Below are 27,500 nucleotides of genomic sequence, written 5' to 3' on the forward strand. Positions count from 1 at the left end.
TGACTGAGAGACATTTCTCTTAGAGGTTAACTGTGGCCAAGTGCAGTGTGCACTCACGGCTTTCATCAGTTTCTCACTGTCAAGGTTTCCAATAAAAACTATTTTCATCAATTCCACAATTATTTCTTTCATCAAAACATGCCAGGTTGTGACATCCCAGAGAGATATTTTAAACGTTTAGTTTCTCTTGTTATTTGAAACATAGAGATATTTAATTACAATAGAATAGAACAGAGAAAACCAGCAAATCATCACTTGTGAGAAGCTTTAACCATTAAATGAGCATGGCATATCTATTCTTTGGTTATTTTATATTATATTTATATTTTTTATAAATAATGATCATTCTATCATACAAAAGTTTTGTCAGTTAAAGCTATGAATGACATGAACATTAGTTTTTCCACCGATAAGATCAGCTGTAAAAGCTTCTTATAAATCTTGAAAATGACCTTTGATTTACAATAGAAAATAGTAGCTTTTATCAGTTTTTAGAAACTACATCCTAGAATTGTTCAACTACTCTTTATGCATGGGAATGTTAAAGTCCAATTGACAAGTGAGTGTTATTAGAAGTCCCATTGAGTTCCACACGTCATCTGAGATCGGAGACATTTTGGTGCTCATCCTCCAGTCTCCCATTTTCTTTCTGTCATTTTTTCTGATGACTGAAAAGATGGCAGAGAAAAAAAAATAGAGGGTTGTCTTTGTCTGGGGATGCAGGGAATGGATCGGATGGGGGTGTCGGGTGGAGAAAAAAGGAGAGGTGGAGTTGTATGTGTGTGTGTGTGTGTGTGTGTGTGTGTGTGTGTGTGTGTGTGTGTGTGTGTGTGTGTGTGTGTGTGTGTGTGTGTGTGTGTGTGTGTGTGTGAGCTGGAGGAGGTATCAACTTACCTCCCTCCCCCTTTGCCCCTCATGCTGTCTCCTGGTTTTATCAGTCCTCTGCACCTCCAAATTAAATTTGTCCTAAGATGGGAATGGTGGGGGCGGGAGGAGGGTGGAGGGGGTCTACGGAAGGAGGCCAGCCTGCTTTGCTTCATCAGAGCAGCAGGGGCCCCCGAAGAGCTGAGCTGGCCGCTTATGATGACAAGCCAGATGTAATCAGGGATCGGGCCAGGGCTCGAGCAAGCCTCTGTGTGTGTGTGTGTGTGTGTGTGTGTGTGTGTGTGTGTGTGTGTGTGTGTGTGTGTGTGTGTGTGTGTGTGTGTGAGGGTGAAAGGAGAAGCCTATCTTAGTGATAAACATAGTGTAGCATCAGCGGGGGCCCTCAGGCCGGACCACTTCCTGTCTGCTCCATGTGTCCACTCCCAGAGAATTGATTCATCTCTCCGGTGCAGGCTGACACCAGGAGGGGCATGTCGGGCTGGAGTTTCCTGATTCAGTGCAAACTGCAGCGGATGGACAGCAGATGAAAGTTAAAAACATCCTCTCAGGAAACCTTGAATGAATCCTATCAAGTCACAACTGACAAGTTCTCTGTATCCTCTTGGTGCTCAGAAACTATGGGGAAGATTGCAGTGACAACCAACATACTCTGGCTATAGGGGAAACCCTATAAATATACATTGAATTTTGGCTTTAAGACTGTTAATCAAACAAAAAACTAGCAGTTTAAAGACGTCAGGTCTGGGAAAATTGCATTGGATATTTTTTTACTATTTATTTATAGATGCGACCCAAATTAAGTTCTAAATACTGCCAGGCCCTACAGATGCACAAAAATAAGATCAATGAGACAAGAAAAGACAAGCGAATAAGGCCTCCTTATTATTCTTAATCATATTTTATTCAGAAGGTTCTGTATATTATACCTTGTTCCATCAACTTTCTTAATCAAAAGAAAACCAACAAAGAAACAACAATGTGCTGTTTGAATTCACCACACTAACACATGTCTGCTGTTAAGTATTTTCAGACATATAGTTAAGAGGTACATGAACAGCTTCAATAATAGATGATGTGTGTGTTCCTGTTAACTGTGTTCACTTCAAACCTAAAATCAGAGATCTCCCTTTTAAGCAAAAGCTTGTATTTCGGTCCCTCTGATTGATCAATACAGACTGATCTCAATATTAATGTCTGGCTTCAACTTGTAACGCTCTCTTTCCTCTAACATGTGCGTAAAACATATTTCAAGTCGCATCCGGAAAGGACATTTTTCACAGAGAATTAGTCACCCTGCACAAGGAGCACTGTTTACCCAAATGCATTTGGTTTTTAGCGTCTCCTCGTGAAGAGGCTCCGTCAGCTTCCGCCGGCTACTCAGGAGCTCTATTGTTTGCGGTCTTTTGGCACCACCTTACCAAGCAATCGCCGTGTGAATACTCAGTTTTTGCTTGGCATTTTGTTTCGTTCGCTCTTTTTTTGTTGATTGTTTCCTCTGATGTCTCAGGGAAAAGGTCGATTCCCCACTGAGCCCACAGTGAAAAAATAACCACGCCGTTTGAACTCTGCATCTGACAGCTACAAGTATCGTGCCTCCAATTTCCATCGTTGTACAGTGTAAAAGCAGACAAGAGGCTTTTGTGGGATGTGAATTCTTCAGCATAAAGGTTATTCTTAATTGAGAAAGCATCTATGAGCCCTTTGACAGTTTCAAAGCGTTCAGCCTGCTGTTGAGATAAGAGGCAACGTTACCCACTTTGAGATATGCAGTGTGTTGCTACAAAGAGTTATAATGAGGTGCTGGTATGCAAACACATGGCCTCTAGCACACACACACACACACACACACACACACACACACACACACACACACACACACACACACACACACACACACACACACACACACACACACACACACACACACACACACACACACACACACACACACACACACACACACACACACGCACAGCCCCAAACAAAAATGCAGCAAAATGCACACATAGTGACGCAGGCACACGCCTACAAAGTGAACACACACACACACGCACGCACGCGCGCACACACACACACACACACACACACACACACACACACACACACACACACACACACACACACACACACACACACACACACATATTCACTGGCTGGATCTACAATGGTCCTCATTGATGAATGGAAGGAGAGGCCCAGAGTGCGAGGCCTGGCCTGGCTGACTGATAGAGCCATTGATTCTGGCTCACACACACACACCCACACACACACACTCATTGTCTATCTACGATGTGACAATGCTTCTTTTCAGACCTCTTAATCGGCCCGACGTTGACTAATTGAATTCATTAACCGTCTGGCCGCCAGCGGCTCATTGTGCTCCCAGTTATTTACAGGTTCCATTTAAAAGCAACAATACAGAGGAAATGTCAGGTTATAGTTGGAATGACATTAAGTGAAAGCGCAGCCTGTGTGTGTCCACGTCTGTGTCTGTGTGTTCACATTAAGTGTTACATTTTAAATACCCACATGTACTGTTTAATAGCCATGAATGATTTAGAACGCAGCCTAAGAGGAGCACAGGAAAACCCCCGTTTGCTCCGACTGACTTTGTTTTATGGGCAGACGATGACAACGAAAATTAATCATAACCTACTTAACGTTCGGTGTGTGTGTGTGTGTGTGCGTGTTTAAGTGTGTGTGTGTGTGTGTGTGTGCGTGTCAGGTAGGGTTAACCAGCCTATAGGAGGAAGAGAACTCTGGGGAGGCTTTTATTCCAAGCCAAATAAAATCCTACATCAAGCATGGTTTCAAAAAGCGTCCCCGAAGCCTACTTAAGAAAATATCAACGCCCCGTATTCCAGATCAGGCGAGTTTTCAATTCTGGGAATGACTTTCCCTTCCCTCTGCCCCTGTTATTCCACAGACACTCTGTTTGGATACGTCAAGGAATCTGCTTTTCTTGCTCTCTTGTTAGTTTGTGTTGATTTATTGAATTAATTTAAGAAGTGTAACATTATGGAATAATACATTTGGGCCTCTCCGTGTAATGTCGCTGTGGACTTGTGTAGGTTTCCATTGTAATACAGTTTCGTAATGGCCTCCCCTTAGTTTTACACACTGACCATGATCAGTGGTTCTTTTTATTAGATGAAAGAGTGTGTGTTTCATGTTCCAGTCAATCAAAAGCTGATGTTGCAGAAGCTTAATTACTTTAGTAAGTTTAATTAGAGCGCTCAGATACTTTCTATTCATTCAATTCCAGATTTAATTTAGCTGTTATGTTTGCAGAGCACACTTATTTCATCTGTGTGTTCCGTCCGTCTCCGTCCGTCAGTCCTCCGAACACTTCAAGTGTTCGACAGTGTGTCCTGACCGTGCCACCGCCCGGCGCTCGCTTAATTTAGACTTCCTGATGATGCCGCTGTGCTCGCCTCACGTCACGCTTGTTTGACAGGGCAGCGGTGAATGGGGCCCAGGTGTGCGAAGGAGCTCTAACCACACGGCGGTAATGGTTTTTACTGCTAGATACACACACACACACACACACACACACACACACACACACACACACACACACACACACACACACACACACACACACACACACACACACACACACACACACACACACACACACACACACACACACACACACACACACACACACACACAGTCAGCGTCCTGTGTGTAAAGCTAAGGCCGAAGAAGACAAAACAGAATGGCCAGCTGACTTCCTTGTATTTCCTCACACACGTTTTTACAGGAAGTGCGTTAGCAGGCCAGGGAGGGTCAAACGGTTAACATGTTGGAGGTGATCACCTCGGGGTCAGGCTGGAGCGGGGCATGTCCAAGATGTGGATACAGAGGAAATGTAAGACTAGCAGGGGACAAAAGGAGGAGGCATGAAGAGAGCGACTCATGTTCCCATGAATTCTCTACTTTTGTGTATTTAGTGTCCAGAGATTTGTTTCCACCAAAGATGTGCTTGATGGGAAAAGAAAGGGGTGAAAAATATAAGTAGCTGCACACTTAAAGTGGAGGATAACAAGGCAGGTCCAAAGGCACATACATCTTGTCAGGCCCAATTAACTGCGGGAATGTGAGCTGAGCTCAGGGCTGCGAATCCTGCCCCTCAACGTTTCCTTGGAAATGCTCAGCGGAAGCCACGTGCATACAAAGGATTTTAGAGGTGAGGTGTTGTAACCGAATAACCCGCCTACGTGTAGGGCATTTGCCTAAAGCGGTAATTTAGATGATGGACTCAGACTGCTCGGGACAGTTGTGGCCATCTGTTATTAAGATTACAGGACAGTTTTACACCTCAGCGCCTGCTAGGTATGACTGTGAAAATGATTTTTGCACAAAGACTCACAAAAGAGCCGTGTGCCATAGACAAGAACAGGAGAGACAGTCAGAGAAAAATGCAGACATCTGTTCTTCCAGAAGAAATTATTTCAGCGAGACGTGATGCTGTTGTATTATTTTACTCTGGAGTGATGGACTCAGAATTAATGGAGGTTTTTACACGTTGACATGAAAGGCCTCAAATATTTCTTTCGTGGAAAAATTCACTTTTTGTTGAGTGGGTTTTGATCTTTTTCTCAGCTTTGCATGTTTCATTGTGAGACATCTGTTTGGAAGACAGACATTGTTTGTGCGCCACCACTCTGTCAGCTGGAGACCAATGGTGGACATGAGTTCCTTCCGTCATGAACTTGATGGTTGTATTTAAAGAGAGTGGTTTACTCTCGTCTGAAGTTGGCACCTGTAAGCTGTATGCTAACAGCCATTAAGCAAAGTAAGGAGAAGAAGAACACCTTGCGACCAGGCTCCTGAGCTTTAGATGTAAAACTGTGTGGTGCTGTGAGATTAGATTGCCAAACGGTGCAAACGGGAGGAACATGTGACCGCAGATGTCAAGACGTCCTGTGTGGAACACCATAAATAAATACAGATGAGGTGCAGTGCAAACTCAAGAGGCAAAGTGAACAGATCATCAGTCTACCACAGCTGAGCGCAGTCATCAGAGTGAAGCACCGAGCATATGGTCTGCTGGTCAACAATCAATGGCCAGACGAAGTGAGTTTGATGTTGGACGTGCGGCGCAAAAAAACGACCTTCATTTCAAAGATGAAGTTCAAGACATGCTTTTATCAGCTCTGTCCAAGGACACTGTTTATGAAGTTGGATGTCATTTGTTGCATGCGGAGGTCTAAGCAGGGCGAAATGTTGCAGTGATGAAAGTTACATCACATGAACTATTGATGCTGCGGAAAGCATGAATACGTTATTGTGTTGATTCTCCAACAGGTTAGCGCCATGAAAGGATTTGACCCCGACGTGATTTGAACACGCAACCTTCTGATCTGGAGTCAGACGCGCTACCGTTGCGCCACAAGGTCCTCCTGCCATCAATTTATAACTTGTTATGATCAAACTTTTGAGGTCGGATAGGAGAGCAAAATTAACAAAATGAAAAACAAAAAACTTTTTTATGCAATTCCAAATAACTTTCTTAATACAGTATGTATTTGTTTGTTTGTTGTCTGAAAAAAATCAGACCCAACATTTTTATGAATCTACAGCCGCTCAAAGAAAAACACCAACTAATGCATGAGGCCTTTTAGTAGTTCTCCTAATATATAAAGAAAAGGGCCATAACATTTTATAACCATAGTAAATAGCCTTTTCACCCTGTGTCCTAAGTTGACTGTTGTCAGGTTTATGGACTAACCCAGTCACATCTCAGACCACCCATCTGTTTACCAGACCGGACCAAACCGCAATGAGACATTATGATATAACGGCCTGGCTATATTAAACCATATTGACCAGCCATAGAGCTTTGCTGTCCTTCCAACCTCTCCCTTTTCAGTCAGGCCTCATCCTTAACGGGGTACACAACTACGAAATCTCTTTTTCTTTCCATCCTTCTCCTGTCTCGTGTCGTTTCTTTTTTCCCTTCCACTCGTTTTGTTGATCTTGTATAAGAGCTGCGGTGTTTTTCCCATCACGGTGCAGTCGGACAGTGGAGCATGTCTGCGGTCTGCCGTTCCATAAACCCTTACGTTTGCCAGGCCAAGCACCATTTTCGGCTGCCGCTGCTTCCCTCTTACACACGCGCACTGCACATTATGATGTGTTAAATACATCCACCAGCTGTTTAACTATAACTGCCTGCTGCTGTCTGTAGAGAGTGCTCAGATGAGGCAGTTGAGATTTTACGCCACGGCTACTGATAGTTATTTGATTGCCACTATACGCTCCTGATAATGCTTAAAGCCAGAGGACGAATATGTATTTATAAAATGATTAGTAATACAGATTCATCTAGATGAATGTGTGACACACACACACACACACACACACACACACACACACACACACACACACACACACACACACACACACACACACACACACACACACACACACACGCATACCTCATAAACACTGTGGTCTTCCACTGTGTCCTTATGCAAAGTACCACATCAAAGGTAAACAGTCCATTCCAGTCGTAACCTCTCTGGAACAAATAGCTGGTTGCTGGAGGAGAGCTCACGTAAATACTCTATTAGAAGACCCAATTGTCTTACTGCCAGCGCAGGGACGGTGGCCCGGTCATCTAAATTGAGTCCTGAGTGGCATTCATCAGCGTCCATTGTCATTCTTCCCTCTGCCTCTCTCACCAGAGGTAATTGACTGGAGAATAATGCCGTCCGATCAGTCCACCTACGGAGAGACGAGCCGTGGATTGATTAGCTCCACGGCGGCGCACTGAGCCGCACAGTGACTGAGATATTGTTATTCTCCGATATGAAACAGCTCTAATGGAGCCGGACAAGGACTGATGATCAGAGGGGATGGAATGCATTAAGAAAAGCGCTTGGAATATTACGGCGACTCGTTTGTTTAAGAGGCACACTCTGCACAATGAAAAGGTTGAGCTTCTCAGTGTTGCTTGTCATATTCGGAGAGCAGGGATTCAGTAAGAGGGCTTCTTGAACTGACAGTCTGCCACGATATATTCTTATTGCTTATGGCACCTTGGTGACACCATAAACCAAATGTTAAAGCTGCACCAGACACACAGAGGTCCAAATGGCAGAGACTGTTTAAAAACTCTTAACCTTTATTATTCAGCTTCTCTGTAGGTTAGATGAATAGGATGTATGTTGATGTGTTTCCACATTTATAAGCCAGACTGCTTGTATCTTGTATTTTATCCATAATCAAAAATTAATAACTCTTGGGGCTGATGAGAAGGGTTTATTATATAAAAATCCACACAAGTCACTTTCACTTTACTGGCTGGATAAACAACTTTTGCAGTGTTCAGACCAGGTTAAAAGTGCCACGTGTGAATGAGTGTCTGTGTGTGTGAAACTCTATGTTCTGTCTCTCTGTTGTGATTGCTGTCTGAAATACACGAGTGACTGAGAGCTGTGTTTGTCCCTTGAGAATGTGTTGTACGTCTTCACATTCAAATCAAATCCTGGATGTGCACAGTTTACAAATCAACTGCATTTGTCTGCCCATAAACCTGCATGCATGACCATGCATGTGATACATATAGGCATTTGGATGCACCTTTCTCATGACATACACACTCACACACACACACACACACACACACACACACACACACACACACACACACACACACACACACACACACACACACACACACACACACACACACACACACACACACACACACACACACACACACACACACACACACACACACACACACACACACACACACACACACACACACACACACACACACACACACTGCAGTATGACAGTTGAACTTGTTCAACTTGGCAGCAATGTCCTGCTTGATTTACGCTCAGAAATGACTTCCACACTTCAACCTGCGGCTCAAAGAGATTTTCAGAGTGTCTCAAGAAAAAATGTAGTTCATTTTAGTGACAGTACAACGATTTGTCTCACTATTTACAAGTCATATAATTATATGGTGTACAATGTATCTGGAGTAAGACTTCATAGTTAGGCCACAATGAGTAACACATTACAAACAGAAGTATCAAACAGATGTGGTATATTGCTGGCTTGGTTTTGGACAGACGTGTGTCCACACTGGCATGCAGCCACGATATCATGATATTCAGATCAAACTGTGTGTTGGACATTAGCAAACATTCAAACTGTAAGTCAGCAGTGCCAACAGAAATTATTGCCTCTAAAATGTGTTTAATATTGATCATAATCTTTGCAATAAAATTTGATAACTCTTGAACAAGTCTTCTGTGTGCTGTCATAGGAGGATGTGATTTAACCCTCTGCCAGGCACACTTTAGTTTCTATTTACATTTGTTTTTCATTTGTCCTTGTCTACTTTACTTTATCTTGGTCTCAACTCATGGATTTGATTCATTCATCCCACTTAAAAACATGTTGAGCACTTTTGAGAGTACAGTAGTTTTCTGTATTAGTGCTCACATTTAGTTAACTTTTGTCCTTCAGTTGTTTTCTAATTTTCATGTTTAGTTAGAGTTACCAGTGCCAGGGGTGCTGCTGCTGGAGGACATCTTACAAGGTCTGAGTAGAAGATGTACTCCATAAAGTTAAGCAATTAAATACAGGAAGTGGCCAATCAGACTCTACCAAAAGCCTGCCACATTCTGGTGGGAAACTGGATTTCTTCGTTCAGATTTTTGTTTGTTTCTTGAGAATCTATTAGTTCTTGATATATTTTGATTTAGATAACATTCAAATAAGTTAGCCATTCCAGGATTAGTCCTGTTTTTGTTAGTTGTAGTTCAGTTGATAGTGTGGTGTTTGTGTTTTACCCTTTTTATTTCTAAATGGTCTAATCAGCCAGCATACAGTATATGTCCCCCTGTCTTGTTGGTTAGATCATTTGATTTTGGTCAATTTGTTGTGTTGATGTAGCCTGAGTTGAGTTGAGTTTCATAGATTCCTTTCGGAGCCCAGAAATTTAGTTACACATTTTTGTAAATTGTTTCCTGTTTCTTTTTTTTTGGTAAATAAAACAATATATATTTTTTGTTTTAAATACCTGTGACTCCTCTTGCCTGCTAGCTTGGTTCCTTACAGAAAGTGTATCACATGAACTGTAATTGCACACTATCCTTAATATTAATGTGTTTCTTCATTCATTATGGTATTGATACATTTGTAGATCAAACAATACACAAACTCGTGATTTTAATATTTTAAAGTCTTAAAAAAGTTTGCCCAGCTGTTACAGTTTTTCACAATCGCTAAGACACATTTCTTGAGACCTTCCATCCTTTTCTCAAAACTGTAAGCACAAAACACAATTTTCAAACTACGTTCACAAAACCTCTGACTCTTTTGCCAAAACTGAACTTTCGCCTCAAAACAGTTTGATCTGTCCTCAAAACCAAACTATGTTGTCAGATCATACGACAAGCCAGTCAGAATTAAAACACTACTGAGCAGTCATTACACACTGCATCAATAAAAAATTAAAAACAATGTTCAGGGCATGCAGCTCCAGAAAATTGTTTTTGTTTACGATACAGTAAATTCAGTAAGAAATAAAGTTGTGGAAAAGGACAAAGAAAATATGTAAAGAAGAAGATGTTTGATTGGAGGATACGAACAATGAAGCAAAGGCTGACACTCCTCATTACCTCCAAATTTTCAAATTGTAACTCTGCTGTTTCTCACGCAGTTTACTGTAAAATTGTGCCTAACTAGGTGAACATTGTTTATGGTTTTGCCAAAAGAGTGTGTGACTCAAGAAATGGGTTCAGGCTACTGAGTGTTTGGTGTAGAAAAATTGCAAAAGGGAGGCAGAAAGCTCCTGGTGTGTTGAGCCCCCTGCACTATTTTCTTATCGGCCTCGTCTGGTTCTTCCTGTTTGCGTGTCAGCTCCAGGGTTGGATGGTTTTTCCAAGGCTGCCTGAGAGAAGGAGAGAGAGAGAGAGAGAGAGAGAGAGACAAAGACAAAGTGAGAAGGAGAGAGTTTCTTGTGATGAAAGTGACAGTGACACTGGGCTTATTGCCTAGTCAAACACACCCAGCCGCTGCCACACGCAGCCTGACCCAGTAATAGAGGCCAATGAAATCTGCTCATTGGGAGCAGGGGACCCGATCGTCGGCGCGGTAACTGAGCCGAAACAGTCTCATTCTACCGCTGTCATACACAGAAAATAGGCCGACTTCAGTCAGAGGCGCGTTAGGCCCCGTGAGGTCCCTGCCACTTCTCTGCTCCAGCTGCAGCGGCTTTGACACCGGGGATGAGAATTTATGCTTTTACATTCTGATACCCAAACGGATGCGACATGCAATTTCACCTGCAATGAACACAAACTGTGTTTTTATAGAGTTGTACTTTTCTCGCCTTGCTTAAAGTCAAAACCCGGCGTTCCTTTAGGGAGGGGAGAGCGTAAAGTTGACAGAGATCCTAACAGACCTGCGTCCACCTCCTCGACAGCGGATGGTATTTTTCATTGTCTTCCTTTGTTTCCCACCCTGTAATCAGATTGTACTGTAATGAGGCTATAGGGGAAGAGGAGAACAACTATGTGTTTAAAATGAGATCAGCTCCTCTGCGGAAAGCTTTTTTTTTTTCTTTTACGTGTCTGTGGGAGATGCTGCCTGGAAACAGCCCAGCTTGCTCCCCGCAGGGTTGGAACACAGCTCTCTGATGATTGCTGTCTGATTGCAGATGATTTTGGACATACACATGATTTTGTGTCATTTTTCCAAACACTGCTAAAAACAATGATATGACAAATTTAAGTCGCCTTTGTTTGGAAATCTCTATAGATCCAGGTCTGGAAGGGGTCATCCGTCTCCTCCATTGTAAATACCAAACCCAGTCACCATGAATGATACAGTGCGCCAGAGCACCTCATTCATCCCATTTCACAGGGTTGTTCATGTCACGGATTATGGTGAGCGTGGAGATGAGCCACCGTAGCCCTATCAAATGTCATCATGCAGTCATATCAGCCATGCCGGGTGTGTCTGTAAGTGTGTCTGTAAGTGTGTTGGGATGCACTAACTCTACTGTCGCGATCCCCTGCAGTGCACTGCTAAAAGGATTTGCAAGCGGTCAAATGTGAACAATTCTTTGCAAATCAAATTGTGAGCAGGGCGAACATCTTCTTTTTTTTTTTTTAACTGCCTCACTTTTCTTTATGTCTGTCTGTGTATTGAACCATTATATCCCAGAAAGAGCTGCACATCATCAGCGAACTTTATTTGGCATGCTGGGATCCTTACTTTCGCTACTGTGTCTGAAAAAGAGTAAATTAAACTTTATTTTCCTGGCTGAATTAAAAAGGCAGATGAAAGTAAACACAACAACAATGTTTTATGTCTGCTTCCTCCCTCCTCCTCCTCCTCCTCTTCCATCGAGCTTGCGTGTCTCGAGGGGTTTGGAGAGCCGAGGAAAACCCTCTTTTCTGGAACCTTATCTATCGCGCAGCTTGCCCTCATGCAAACACCCCACAAATGCCTCAAGACACACAAAAATTAACATAATTTCCAATTTGACATGCATTTTTTTTTCAAGTTTTCTTTTTTTTAATTCATCTACCACTAATTTTACATTTACTGACTTTGACAGTGAGAAAGAGGCTGTTGTCAGCAGAGAGACGCTGCACAGGCTCTTGTTTTTACTGGAAATCATTTTAATATCAAGTTCAGATTCAGGTCTTTATGTTTACAGATCAGGGATTGCATTTCTAAAACGCTGATGTTTTAATGTGTTTACTTTAGCTTTTATGATTGTATTCACTTGCAGTATTTTTTGGTCTATCCATTATTTGTATGATTTGGACCACGTTGCTTTGTGATTCTGCAAATTGATTGACTGATATACTGAAAAAGCCACAATATATACAACAAATTTGTCATAAAACTGTCAAGTATGTGTTTATACTGTAAATGATAGCCTATATTTTAGTAAATCATCAGTCAAATCAAGTCATCAACAACATCTATAAGTGTTCTTGTCTTAAGCAAAACTGATGTTGAATAATCCCAGATCATGGTACACCTGTTAGGCTTTTTCTGCCTATTTTACTACTCTTGTTATTTCATACTGTGGATACCACTACTTTGTTTTATTACACCCTTCACCACACATGTATTTAGTTTCTTGAAGCATTCATTTAATGCTTATCTCTATTCTTTTCCCCCTGCTGTCCTCACTATTGCACCGGATGTTTCACTCTCTATCTTTCTCTCAAGCGTTCCCTCCGATTCAGTCCCTGTTTTACTCGGTCTCATCTGTATTCTTGGTTCCATCACAATGCGGCTTTTTACTACCTCTCCTCTCCTCTCCTCTCCTCTCCTCTCCTCTCCTCTCCTCCTCTCCTCTCCTCTCCTCTCCTCTCCTCTCCTCTCCTCTCCTCTCCTCTCCTCTCCTCTCCTCCTTCTCCTCTCCTCTCCTCTCCTCTCCTCTCCTCTCCTCTCCTCTCCTCTCCTCTCCTCTCCTCTCCTCTCCTCTCCTCTCCTCTCCTCTCCTCTCCTCTCCTCTCCTCTCCTCTCCTCTCCTCTCCTCTCTTACTTTCAGTAAGTGATGCTGGGGTTGCCTGGATGCCTTGTTTTCTCCTCTCTGTATGAGGGGGGTTGAGGGGTGGGCTGGAGTAAAGAGGGGGACGGAGGGGGTGGAGACAGGGAGTGAAGAAGGAGGCCAGCAACAATCACCACGGGGGCTCCGAACCCACTGAAGGGAGACGGCTGTAGGGAAAATGGGGAGAAAGGGGGAACAGAGGGAGGGTGGCTGTCAGTCTGTCACTCTGTCTGTGCTTGTTACTTTCCCACCTTATTTGTCCATTTCCCCTCTCACCCAGTCTGTTTTTCTACCAGTTGTATGTTTAGTGGGACCATGCATACCAGTTGAAAATAACACAGGTCGAGCTGTTGGCCTGTATTTGTTTGAATTATTGATTTATATGTCTTATGTGAATTATTGATAGAAGTAGTAAGAGAATGGAAGTTAATCTGCCAGTGAACATCTCTATAATAGCCCTCCATTCACACACACACACACACACACACACACACACACACACACACACACACACACACACACACACACACACACACACACACACACACACACACACACACACACACACACACACACACTAGGACACACACTTGCTGCAGATCTTTGCATTGTGGCCCTCACTCACCCCCACCCCCTCCCCCACACACCCTCACCCTTCATTTCTTCCTTCATAATAACCCATGCCAGTCTCTGTTTCCAAGACAACCACTCCATCAGCCTCTTATGGCTTTGCTACCAACAGTACTGCTGATGATTGGTGTGTATGTATGTGTGTGTGTGATAAGTACTACAGTAGTGTATGGGCTCATTTTACTCTCTCTTGTATGATATATTGAAGATCAAGATTCGGTCAAGATTGAAAATTGATTTCTGATGTACCACGTCTCAGCATGGTTCAAACACAGGTGCATCCTGGGATATATGAGCGAGTAAACTCATTAAAACTTTCTAGGCTGATGTACAAACTGTAATAGCACAACACTACCAGCACAGTGACTTAACCTGTGTCAGAAGGGTAAATAAACATGATATTTCATTTTCATTTGAGAGTACAACTGGATTGGTTTAAGTCGTCGACTTTATCCACCTTTTTATTTACTGCTGCCTCACTTTTCACGTGACCTTGATTTTTTTGATTCCGCTATATTGTGTTTGCGCAGCAGACTCCAACCTCACGTGGGTTGTGTGTTTATATTAACCCGTCTTTCTGTATTTGTCTTTCTATTGCTGTGCTGCTGCCCTGTGTGTGTGTGTGTGTGTGTGTGTGTGTGTGTGTGTGTGTGTGTGTGTGTGTGTGTGTGTGTGTGTGTGTGTGTGTGCGCGTGCGTCTCTGATCCACCAGGTAAGTTATGTCATGATCCGCAGTCTCAGAAGCCTCGTTCATCACCACATCCAAACCAGCTGGTCATGAACATAGAGAGGGCAGACGATAGACCGCGCACACACACACACACACACACACACACACACACACACACACACACACACACACACACACACACACACACACACACACACACACACACACACACACACACACACACACACACACACACACACACACACAGTTACACTACAGCCATCTTGATCAAATTATTCCTCTTTTCTTCTCCATCCTCTCGCTCCCTCCTGCGGGGCTCTCGCCTTAGTGGTAACATTTCATTCCTTTCTCCTGCTGGAGGGTGCCTGTTTCTATTATTATGGGATGTTTGTTCATCCCCCCTCGACAATGAAGGGCCCTGCGTGTGTTAGTGTGTGTTTTGGTGTGAGACAGTGGTGTTGATGAATGGGCTGTCAGTGTCAGATCCAGATGGAGGCAGGCCTCATCTAATAGGATTCCATGAAGACACAGATCCCGGTAGGGCGATGAGGAGAGTGGCCTCCAAGTCCGAGTAGGATATTCATCAGTGAAAAATGATTCATATCAGCAGTGTTGCAAATATGTGGCAGTTGCAGTGTCTTTAAAAAAAAAAAAAGTTTAAATAAATGCACACCAGCTCATTCTTCAGACGAAATGATGTATCCAAAATGGCCAAAATATCTTTCAAAATAGCCGCTGGTGATATTATGGAACACAGCAGTGAGAGTAAAGTTTAGACTCACTTTAGTTTTAGTTTCCCAGTATTTGAATCAGGAATTACTGTTGTGACTGTGATTTGTATTTTTTTCAAGATACTGGAATGTCAAATTGAATGGTCTTCATTTGCTGCTACAATGGGTAGATAAGAAGAGGTATTTTGATGCTCCATAATGTTTGTGGTCTTATCTTTTTTGGGGGAGGGGATCGAGTCTCTAAGGTATCAACCTGCATTACTAATTGAAATCAGGTAGGACAGAAGTCAGACAATCAATAACTTCTTATTTAACAGAAGCTTTATTAATGACTTCAAGCTAAATAAGGTTTGAAGAAATGAACAAAATCTTTCATTGTTTTCTTTTATTTGATGTAAAATTTTTATTACTATATTGGACGTGTTTTTTGTATGTTGAACAATCACTGCAGTTATGTTGACTGAAGCACAGATGTTCCTACTAACATTGACAGTGTTAAGCACCAGGACTCACATATCACCACACCACATAGATGGAAATCTGCCATCAATCATGTTGTTTTTCACACCTGTGCTGTGACATGTCACAATATGTCCTGTGCAAAAGGTCTATTGTGATGTTGCTGCTTCTTTTCTTTAACTCTTTGCTGGAAAATATGAACATGTTGGATGTGATTCTTTTACGGTTCCTCAAATCCTTTTCTAATCTCATGTTTCCAGCTTCATTTAGAAGATGATCTTTCTCATTCGTCAACGGTAATTACACCAGTAGCTAAAAATAAAAATGATCTGTTTGTGTAAGTAAGACATTTAAATGAAATATGTGAGGCAGCACATTTTTACACTGATTTCTTAATAGAGGACATTCTCATCTCTCATTTACTATCTGTTTAACATAATAGGCTTTGTTCCAGAATCACTTTTCATACAAAGTGGACCTCATACAGTTGCTGCTGGAGATTCTGCTGCTGGCCAGCAGTCAATGGCCACATAAGAAGCTCTATAGCATTTTGACTCAGCCTGTGGAGCGTAGAGGCACCAAACGCTTGTAATATCAGACGATGTCAATGTCATCAACATCATTGACCTCTTTTGCACACCAGATGATCCAAATAACAGCTCCTTTACAAAAGAAAGTCACGACAGCTGACAGCTCAATGTGATTGATCAACATATTTGCAGTCAAGTAGGTTTCATTGTTTAGTGCAGCAACCCAAAACTTAAAACTGTTGGTTATGTTAAGTCAACACTAATCTGCATTAACAATGTTTTAAATCATTATCTCATTATGTTATTGTTATATGACAAAGAAATCAATGTCAGAATCACTTTCCCTGACTATCCAATAGAAAGAAGCCATAGTGTTAAAGGAAACCTAAGAGATACTACAGTTAATGGCAAAAGCCTTACAGTGCATTTGTTCTTAGAACAATGTAGGCTTAAAGTTCTTCTCCTGACATCGATTAAACCCCTTAAAACATAACTTTGTTCCTCAAAATAAAACATTTCTTCCCAAAACCTTAAAGTGGCAAATGAATATGCAGATTTTTCCTGGCTCTTTCTCCACCCACCACTCCAACGTTCACCAGCAGCTGGAGCTCAAGTTGACAGGATTGGTTCCTTAGGTGTGTGATGTGAAAATGCTAAACTTGGCATTGGCTGCTTATTTTGTTCAACATATGTCATCTAGCATATCAAAACCCTGAAACTTTCACTTGAGGGGGTCTTTAATTAGACATATTTAAATGTCTCCAATCAATCAGTCAGTGTTACTTGTTGTTACTTTGTGCAACACACTTATAGTAGGACTTAAAATACAAATAAGATACAATAGGGATTAAAATATGAAACATGCAGTTTTGTTCATCTTTGTAATCATTTCTAAACTTTGCAACCAAACAGATGGTTCTAGTTTAAAATGAAGCCTTTTCAGAAATTAAAATGTTTAGGTTGTTACACTTGTCACATGCTTAATATAATGTAGCTGTGATCTCAACCTGTGGAGCTGCCTTCCATTGTGTACGCTCACTAGAATAAAACACATTAAAGGATCGTTAAGAACAATATGAGAATAAACTACTGTAAGATTTATAATCTTGCTTTCAACCAAGTTTTACACCATTTTTTTTTACAACCTTAAGCTCCTCTAATGAAATAATATGAAACCATCTTCCTTGTGTCACTGCTTTGCTGTAATGATATGCTGGAGAGAGTGAAAGCTCTGAAAATAGCAGGGAAAGGACCGAAGGAAAGACGACCGCAATGTATTCAAAATATTTCAGTGTCATTGGCACCTGAAGAAGCTGGCAGCAGGGTGAAAGCAGTAGCACCTCTAAGTCTAAAATTGAACAGCACCATGCAGAATATAAAAGTTTTGTTCTACTTGAATCAACTTAAGAAACACATCTTTGTCTTTGTTTCACCGTAGTTTATGTCACCATTTTTGTAGCTGTCTTACTTGCTCTTTGCCCTTTTTTTTATCCTGATGTTAACATCACCTATGGATTGTCAGGTGTAATCTAACAAACTCTGTGTTAATGTAAAAACATTTATGTTTCTGTAACCCCTTTGTTGGAAAAGAGAGCTTTCCTCAGCCCGTCACAGCTCCAGTAACAATGCGTCTTGTTAAATTTTTGTTGCCCTCTTTTCACATGGAATTGACCAGTTTAAGGTTACACTGCTTGGGTTCACTTTGCTATTCCTCTGTTACACACACACACACACATCCACACAGCCTCTTTGTCCACCCATCTTCCTGCGTCTCATTTTCCTCTAATTGATGGATGCTGGCCTGTCTTTCACCCCTCATCTAGCCTTTCTGGCAGCTTTTAAGAAGCTTTTAATGGGAGCTCAGAGGACAACCAACGCCATCTTTCTTTCCCTTTCTCCTCCTTCAAACTAGCGGTCTTCAATGGGTCTGTTGAAGAACATTGTGTGTGTGTGTGTGTGTGTGTGTGTGTGTGTGTGTGTGTGTGTGTGTGTGTGTGTGTGTGTGTGTGTGTGTGTGTGTGTGTGTGTGTGTGTGTGTGTGTGTGTGTGTGTGTGCTGGAAAGAGCGGGGAGAGAGAGAGGGACCAGCTGTGAAGTGCGCTAATAGGCTCGCCTGGCCCGATGTCGCCGTCTCGCACGGTCACCGCTTCCATCTCCTCCCCGCCGCCCTCATGCCCGATGGGAGCTCAAGCAGCCGCCTCAAAGAGAAATAACACTCCGGCATTGTTAGCTGAAGAAAGAGACAAACAAAAGGAAGCAAAGAGAATGAGAGAGCGGAGGACAGGAAGAAAGACTCCCCGTACCCCTGATGTTCGAACTGTTATATTGCTCCTGAGTCTGGAAGATTATATTTACACCTACAGTAACAGCAAAATGGTTGGTATGTGTCAAATTAGGTTCCTCTTGTACACATCACTTCCTCATGGCCTCCATGTTCGACTAACATGTCAGTATCTATTACTTTTATTGTATCGTACTGGCCTCAGGTTAATTTTGAAACTATTGGAGCAGCCTTTAACCAATCAGCATTGGCTGTACACTACATGCTGTGCTCCGAAACTCTACCATCATTATGGACCTACTTCATCACATTCAGTGCCCCCCCACCGGTCGCTGATTGGTCCAGAGTGGCTGAGCAAACCTTAATGCAGTTTCCAGACTAATAACAGCGACGACTGAAGTTTTGAGCCGCAGGTGGGCGGAGTCAGGCAAGTTTGGCCCATGCTGCCAACCGCATTTTTACACTTTTGATCAGTTTAGGTAGGAACAACAGAAACAAGTTCAAACTACAGTATGAAGAAAGAGCAGAAGAAGAGAGGGAAGCTTTATTATTATTTTTTTTTAACTCTGCTGAACCTTTTGTCTGTCGCCGCCAGTTAATTGTGTAAAGTGTGTGATGCTTTGTTTGTAGACGCCACAAGCCCTCACCACGCTGATCAAAACTGGCAGAACCAGTAGAGATGAAGGGCTGCAGGTGGGGAGCAGAGACAAGAGTGTTTATCAAACACACTATGCGCTGTCTCTCTCTTTCTTTCACACACACACAGACACACACACACACACAGTCACGCTGTTTTTGACTTCCCCTGTGTTTGTCTCCCATAACACGACTCAATGAGCACGCAATTCAATTTAATTTTGCTCAATTAATTAACTTTATTGGCAGTACTGTTCATCAGAAACAATAAACAATCTGTACATTCACACATCATATTGACATTATTTATGATTAAACGGTAAGTTGTTTGTCTGGTAATGCCAACATATATGGACTCTAATAACTGTTATTTATTTGTTTATAAAAACAGGCTCAATCGCACACTCTCCTCTTTGTCTTTGCATTTATCACCGTCTCTCCAAGTTATCTCATCCCCACCACCCATGACAACCGCTTCCCACCACCACTCAATATTACACCACTAATACTGCCACTTCATGTGCAAATATTTGAGTCTGCCATCAAATCCCTAATCACACCGATCAATCTCCCAGATATTACCGTTCAACCGAAAGCCTTCGGACAACTGCATTGATTTTGCCGTTTTCCTCGGCATATCTCTTCCCCACAGACATATCAACTCAAAGCTTTTTTAATATTCTGTAAATATTCTCTTCATCCACCCTTGGGGTTGACAAGGGAGGCCAGTCTCGTAAAGATGTTGAAGTTGGTTTACTATCGCATGACAAGAACTTGCAATGTTTTTCACTTTGCTTTATAAACCGTACACGGGTTCCTTCCTTCACTCGATGCCTCGTCACACAGAAATGTAGTTCTAATGCCAAGAATTCAGGTCGCTCTTCTAATTGTGTCTGAAAGTGCACCAAAATAACAAGCCTGAAATGTTTGAGGGTGTAAAAAACAAGAACATGTCTGTAGCCTGCCTATCATCAGGCTAATTAGGCAGAGCCAGGCTTTCTAAATGCATAGCTAATGAGTGCCTTCTCCATCTCTGCCTGGATCACCCGGCACGTCTAATGGTCACATAAATTCTCATTTATAGGTCATAATCTGTCATTTATGTACATGGGCTCCCCCAATTAGAGATGTGGGCCCTTCAGACTGATGCCTCTCAGGGGGATTCACAGCTCTGGTACCCTGGCACTAACAGAGCCCCATTAGTGACAAACTCTGACCTGGCGTCTCGGTTAACCCTAGAGGACTGTGGATAACCTGGCTCATAAATGACGCTGGTACTGGGGAATGATTCCAGGTGCTTGTTGTGAGTACTCTGAGAGTGTGTTTCTGTGTCTGTCGGCTGAAGTGGTACGAGACGGGCAGGAAACCAACACTGAATATTTGACAGCGTAGACGTGAATAGCTGGAGCTCGGTTGTCTTGTCCTGCTATTTGCCATTCTGCTGTTGCCATTTTACTAGACAATTACTATTCTATCAACAATTGCCAAAATATTTATATGAAGCATGTGGGCCAAATTTGAATTGTAAATATATCATAAACCTGGACGGCATTCTGCTTTTCTTTAATTAGGAGGGAAAAAAGCGAATTGCCAAAGAATGGGGACATTTAACTCCATCCCAGTGGAATTACCTAAAGGCCAAGCCGCCACTTTCCCATGACCCCAGCAATGCTGTGTGAGTTTGTCTCTACATGCAAAAGAGTCATGCATCCAGCTGTTTTGGGGACACGGTCTGTCCCAGAAAGTCTGGAGAAAGAAGTTTTGTATGTCTTAATTAACTTCTCAGCAATGTCCTCTGTGGGCACTGATACGGAGACAGGACGTGTGTAGCACTGAGGGGTTAAATCATCCCTGCTCGATACTATCCTCCTTATTTGTATGCATATTTGTGTCCGCATTGCATCTTAGCTTGGCAGGGATGCATGAAGTATTACTGCATTATTACTGCTGCAACACGAGTGAGGGGAAAGGGTCATTTATCCTTAAACCTCTCAAAGAGGAATGAACCAACACACCAGTTTTATCTTCAGAATTATGTTCTCAGACTCGCACTCTACTTTGGAATAATATAGTTCCACACTATTGCATGAAGTGTAATGAGAATTTGGTTGAAATATGCCATAAATAAATAAACAGCCATGTTATGAATTAGCAGACTTGGCTTGTTGTGTGCATTAATCTATTGAGGAGCATTTAAGTTGGCATGGCTGCTGCTTCCATGCAATTATAGTTGGACCAAAAACAAAAAGAAGGCAGACCCACTTTGTTAGCATTGTCTCTTAGTATCAATGTACTGCATGTGGAGTTTTTTGTTTTGGATAAGTGGATTACTCGCAGGTTCTTGCCTTGCACTGGCAATGTCTGCAAATAAATGTGGACTAAAAAAGTACCTGCAGTGAGTCACAGTGTCAGATACGGCTTGAGTAAAGTTAGCTTTAATTGGAAAGTAAGTTCAAGCTGAGAAGTGAAAGTCGAACTGCCCACGTTGTGATGACCTCCGGATGAACCCGTCTAGTTAGCCCCTGTTGACCCATTCCACATACAGTATGTGCTGCCGCTGTTGCCTTTCCAGGAAGTCGATGTGGATGCTTTCAGCTTCAGCTTCCTCTGGAGACCCCTCGATTCTCCACGGTATGTCATCGTAGTCACAGTTTGTCTTTTTCTCCCTCCTACTCTATTCATCCTCACTTTTTGTGGTTCTTAAAAAAAGATCTGAGATAGAAGTCAAAAGTAAAGTTTTATTAAAAAGGAAGGCAGAAAGGGCATCCCACTCCTGTCATCTCTGTCAAATGGTCAGTGCACATGTTATACTCTGGAAAGGAAGCACCTTTGATAGCCTCACAGAAAATTGATAAAAAGGACAGGAAAAGTGGGCCAGGCAACCAGTTTATATATATATATATATATATATATATATATATATATATCATTATAAATTATTATTCAGTTAGACAGAAGGCTGCATTAGTGTGCTGCAATCACAGACTTACAGTAAAAGAGCAATTATTTCACTGCCAGCGTTTCTTGGACCATCAGTCGCAGGAAGGATGCAAAGTGAGCACAATGGTACAGTCCAAGCTTTAGTTGTGGGCCAGCCAACTATGTTGCAACACAAGACCTCAGAGTGGAGCCAGAAAGCCAGCACAGGTCAGCGTCAGTATGTGGGCGTTTAGTAATTTGCTTCTTGTAAAGCGATCTCTGGAGAGGTTCCTCTTGGGTTCTGTTACCAGACAAGAAGGAGAGGAGACAGTTTTGTTGTGGTTCACCTCTAAATCTGTGGGAAAAACTCACAGTATTGATGGCGCTCTCTCGGATGTCAGCCAAACATATTGTAATCACTTATTTGAAAGGCAGAGTTTTGAAGGCCTCGGGTCTCTGCGACTGGAACTGTCAGTCTTTATGGAATTAAAAGACCAGACTTGTCAAGGATGGATAAAACAACTTAGAAAAGTGGTAGAGTGAACAGTTTTAAGGTAAGATCAGCTTGGGTAAATCTAAGACTGGCCTGTGTCATCAACTGTCAAATCAAACCTGCCACAGTTTTTTTATTCACTGCACTGAAAGAGGCATTTATGTGGCCCTCAATCTGCTATTATATTCTTGTTGACATTCATTCCTCAGTTGATACTGCAGTCTCCACCAGTTAGTGGCTCAATCTGAATAATGCATATTAAGTAATGAGCTGCCCAAATGGATCAGTGAACAGTCAGTTAGGCCGTGCATAAAGCAATCAATTATTCGATCAATAGCCCTCATTAGACCATCATACAGTTAAATCTGTATGTATGGGCTTCCGGTTGAAATGAATAATTTACAGTCCACAGAGGGAAATGGGAAGGCTGGCCCAGTTCAATGCTGTCACATGTCGGCTGTCGTCTTCTTGTTGGAACGAATGAGCATACAGACATGTACAGTAAGTGGGCTCAAGGGCTTTTATGATGAAATTTTAACATGATTTTCTTAGTTTTAGATGTGTGTTTTTGCACTGGATGTTCAAATATTTCTATCTGTGACCATTCTGTCATTCTGTTTTGTCACTCTATTTAGTTGAGGTGTGTTTTGGGAAGTTTATCCCAATCTAAGCCAAGCCTCTAGAAATATAGGGTGTCTTTGTGTACCTTGATTTGGTGCTATGTAATAAAAACATTTCTGTGAAGGGTAACAACCCTGTAGGTATCAGGTCGGCCACTGAATGGCACTACTGTGCACCTCACGTGCGATTCGTGTGTCTAAGGCAACATTACCCGACAGAATGGAACGTATTTGAGGCGAAAACCTTCGCCGCACATGTGCCGCTAGTCTTCAAAGCCCTCTGCGAAGAGTCGTGCTGCGCCGCATACTGTAATTTTTCCAGGACACATTTTCAGATCTTGGTCGGCGGTCGTGATTCAGTGTAGCAGCGGTTTGTCTTTGTGTTGGTGCTAATGAGCGCCATGACATGCGCCTAACACAACCTCGCTGAAGGGGGCAACGCTGGGAACCTCAGCCAAGCCAAAAGCGCTGGCGCCAGTCCCACATCGCGATAATCTGGATGAGGCGGAGCCTTTGGAGATCAGAGCGAAGTGCTGCTGGTGCCGCCTCTTCCCACGGGAGCCTTAAAAGCAATCACAAAACTTCCTACACGACCGTTATACCTCATTTAACTTCCTACATGTCTAAGTTGGGGGACAGATAGGAAGATAAGGAACATTTTTCCCGAGTGTGAATGTGGGGAAGGAATTAGTCAGTATTCGCCTTACCCTCGACTTTCGCTCACAATTACCACCAATCACTGTCTACTTCCAAATCATTAGGCTAACCAACAGTAGTTCCAATTCCCCACTCAGTGTCTTAAATCCCCTTCCTGCTATAAGTGGCCATGTTTCCTTCTTCTAATTGCATCCAGCCGTTTGGAATCAGACCTGAATGGTTGTTGAGGTGTTAATTGGTTTGAAGGACTGCTAACAGGAGACAAACAGGAGAAAGGTGAATTAGGACGGTGCATGTGGCCCATAAATAGCACAGTGTGGCCTGGGCGCTGTCATGCCTTGTTTAAAGGGGTTCTGGCTTATGTTGTCCCTCAGGTGGCCTTTGAGAAAAGACAAGCACTTACAGTGTATCACACAAAAACACATGTTCTTGTATTTTGTCCTTTCTCTAAATCGTTTACCCTTTATTTTAACTGTAACTTGAACGAAGCCCTAATGAGCCCCCTTTTTCATTGAAGGCTAGAGGAAACTTACAGCCAGCTGCTTATCAGATTTTCCAAGGACAGTTGGATGTCTGCGCTCCTAAAAATATCACCCACACCCACACACAGCCCATTCTAACTAAAGGAATCTTCTGTGCCATTGGGTCTTCACTCATTCCTGGCTACCAGTCACCCTCAATCCCAAGGCACACAATTTATTCATAAAGTCTTCTATAAAACATGAGTTATGGGTGGAAACATGGTCACACAGCTCATGGAAAGCTCATATTTGGCCCCCTCTGTTGGTATTGCCGATCTCGTATTGTAAAAGAAGGAAATATGTCCTGTGCTTCTCTTGCATTTCACTGTGACCATTAAGAAGGAAAGAAACGGCTTCAACGGCTTCCTTTACATAACTGTGAGGTGGCTGTGACATTGTGAATATGCTGTTAGATGTCTTTTAGAAGGCAGTGTTATGGAAAATGTTTGGGCAGCGACTGCTTGGACTTTTGCATAGCTCATAGGCATCTGATTTACACGTATTGACTCCACAGCTCAAGTCAAAATGAAACCTTCTTTGACAAAGGTCTCAATCTCAAAACACAACTGAAGCACAGCGTTAATCCAAATAAATCTGTTTTGGAGTGCTCAAGGAGCTCTGAGTTCGAAAAAAGTAGCACAGAAAATTGAGCAAAAGCAAACTTTGGCCTTTTCAATATTTGGTTAACAGCTCTCTTTTAATATGGTCAAAACATTTTTTTCCCCCAGAAGCCAGGTTCTCTGTAGCTTCAGCAAAGTATGGACAGGTCTTACATGCACCTCTTGTAACAAGTGTCACTGGGTGTCAGGGGCTGCTGGGAAACCTGCTGATTCTGTTCCTTCAAAGCTGCAGCTTACACATCTTCTGAAGGGGGAGCTTATGCTCCGGGGAGGGTTTTCGTTGCACCTCAAGACACTGCTGCCTTACCCGCCTGCCAAGGCCTATTTTCTACGCAGATCAGCTGTCCACCTGCTAGAAGAACTGACACTTTGGCTCCTGCTGCATGCTCCACTTTCCAAAAGGAGCCTTTGAGCAGGGCTGAGGGGATTTGCAGCTGTGTAGAGCATAGTGGAAGCTGCATCTGCAGCTGGTGTTGGCACGGTGGTGGCACAGAGCAGGCTAGTGGCAGTCTGGCCAGAAACACTCAGTGCCTCAGTGTTGTGGAGGGATGGAGGATGAATGAACATCTCTTTTGGCGTCAAGCTTTTTCTCTTTGTCTTTTTTTAATTCTTTAGAAAAAGTGAGGCATTTTATACATACGACAATGGGCAAACGGGTGGGAGAGACAGTATGTACATGCTGACCAAAAGGCAGATGACATCAAAGTGTCGAAGAGTGGTGTTTGGTCACCTTATTCACATGTAGCTGTTAACTGTAACAGCAATTGGATATTCAGATTGTATATTTCACATGAAAGAATGGTCAAAGAATATTGTCTGTATTATAATTAATTCTACACTAACCACCGTTGCTGAAAGAGTACCATCAGCCAGTGTTAACCAGCTCTTACTATGGAGAGGGGCTATTTGTGGTCAGCCCTCCCACTGATTATTGATCTATTTCCTGACATACAATGATATTTGTTTACCCTAAACACAAGTGAAAACACAAAACAATCCTCTCCCTAATTTAGCCCTCTTCCAAACCTAATCCTTTATTCAAGAACCTCAGACCTCTGTTTCTCCCTAAGTATCGACCCATTACACTGTATCAACCACTGGCTGCTATGTCAGTCTAATATTGCTGCAAATGAACTGTGACGCTCCAGTGGTGAAGCTCATTTATCGTTCCATATTCAGACAACGACTGGCTGCTAAAATATAACTTCAACCCCCATGAGATTGGCCAATTGATATCCATGATTTGTGAAAAGAGTTATTTCAAGATGATAAAGTGAATGTTAATGTGCAGAGGAGGCTCGTGGTTTGGGGTTGGCTTTTTTAATAAGAAAGAGTGAAGAAACAGAGATAAAGTTGTGATTGGCAGAGACAACAAAACGGAGTGTAATGGAGCGGGAGCCAGAACTAAAAGAGGAAAAAAAAAAAAAGAACATGAAGGAGAAAGAGAGAACGGCAAAGTTCGGACAGACATGAATAGAAAATGTGAGCATTGATTATCAGGATGTGGACAGCAGAGAGGTGCGGCGCCTCTCCTCTCCACCCGTGACAGCGTCTGACAGCACCATCCACCAGCTCATTTACATTCATGCCACCGTGCGCAAGTGAGTCGGCACCGAGCTCTGCCAGCTTGTGTAGTGTAGATCTTTATTTTACCTCTCTATCTACCTCTCCTTATCTCCCTCTTCATCCCAAAGCTGAAAATCTCTTTGGTGTTGTGTTAAAACCCTCTGAGTTCTGGGCAAGCCTGAACAGTTGGATGTTTTTTTTTTTCTTTCTCTCTCTTGTACTTGTATGCAGCAGCCAAAGTAACGTGTTGTGTACCCGAGTGAATTTTTGCTCCAGGCTACTACTTTCACAACTCTTTGATAAGTCTTAAACTCAGAGCTGAGTCTTGACAGGTAGTATCTAAAATGACCTTACTGACGATATTCCGATAATTTGTGGAGCTTCTTGTAATTATATGGTGTTTTAAACTAAACTGCTGACTGAATAACACAGTAAACCACCACCAATAAATTATGACAGATCTGTGATGCCAAAATATTACTCAGTAACTGCAAAGCAGATTGTGATGGGTAGAAACCCAGGTCAAAGCAGGCCCGAAGCACCAGCACGCACAAGTACACAAACATCAAAACTTCACATACCGTCGACACGACGTTCAGGTAGATACACAGACATCTGTTAGTGCGCCACGTTAAACATGCAGTAAAATGAGGAGACAGCAGTAAACGGGCCCGGTGGTCTGCCCTCCTTGAACTTGTCATCATCACTCCCA

At 42.6% G+C, this 27,500-nt stretch overlaps 1 protein-coding gene and 1 non-coding gene across 2 annotated transcripts in view; one reads left to right on the forward strand and one right to left on the reverse strand.

The window, feature by feature from the left end:
- Nucleotides 1-27,500, forward strand: part of pard3aa (par-3 family cell polarity regulator alpha, a) — a 365,970-nt gene that overhangs the window by 70,991 nt on the left and 267,479 nt on the right. The window lies entirely within an intron of this gene.
- trnaw-cca (transfer RNA tryptophan (anticodon CCA)) lies at nt 6,219-6,290 on the reverse strand. The gene has a single exon. It is a non-coding gene; the product is annotated as a tRNA-Trp (tRNA).

The sequence above is a fragment of the Brachyistius frenatus genome, unplaced genomic scaffold (genome assembly GCF_029030835.1).
Source record: "Brachyistius frenatus isolate BFR_SWC_R1_liver_20210118 unplaced genomic scaffold, ASM2903083v1 Contig_25, whole genome shotgun sequence".
Classification (NCBI taxonomy): Eukaryota; Metazoa; Chordata; class Actinopteri; family Embiotocidae; genus Brachyistius; species Brachyistius frenatus.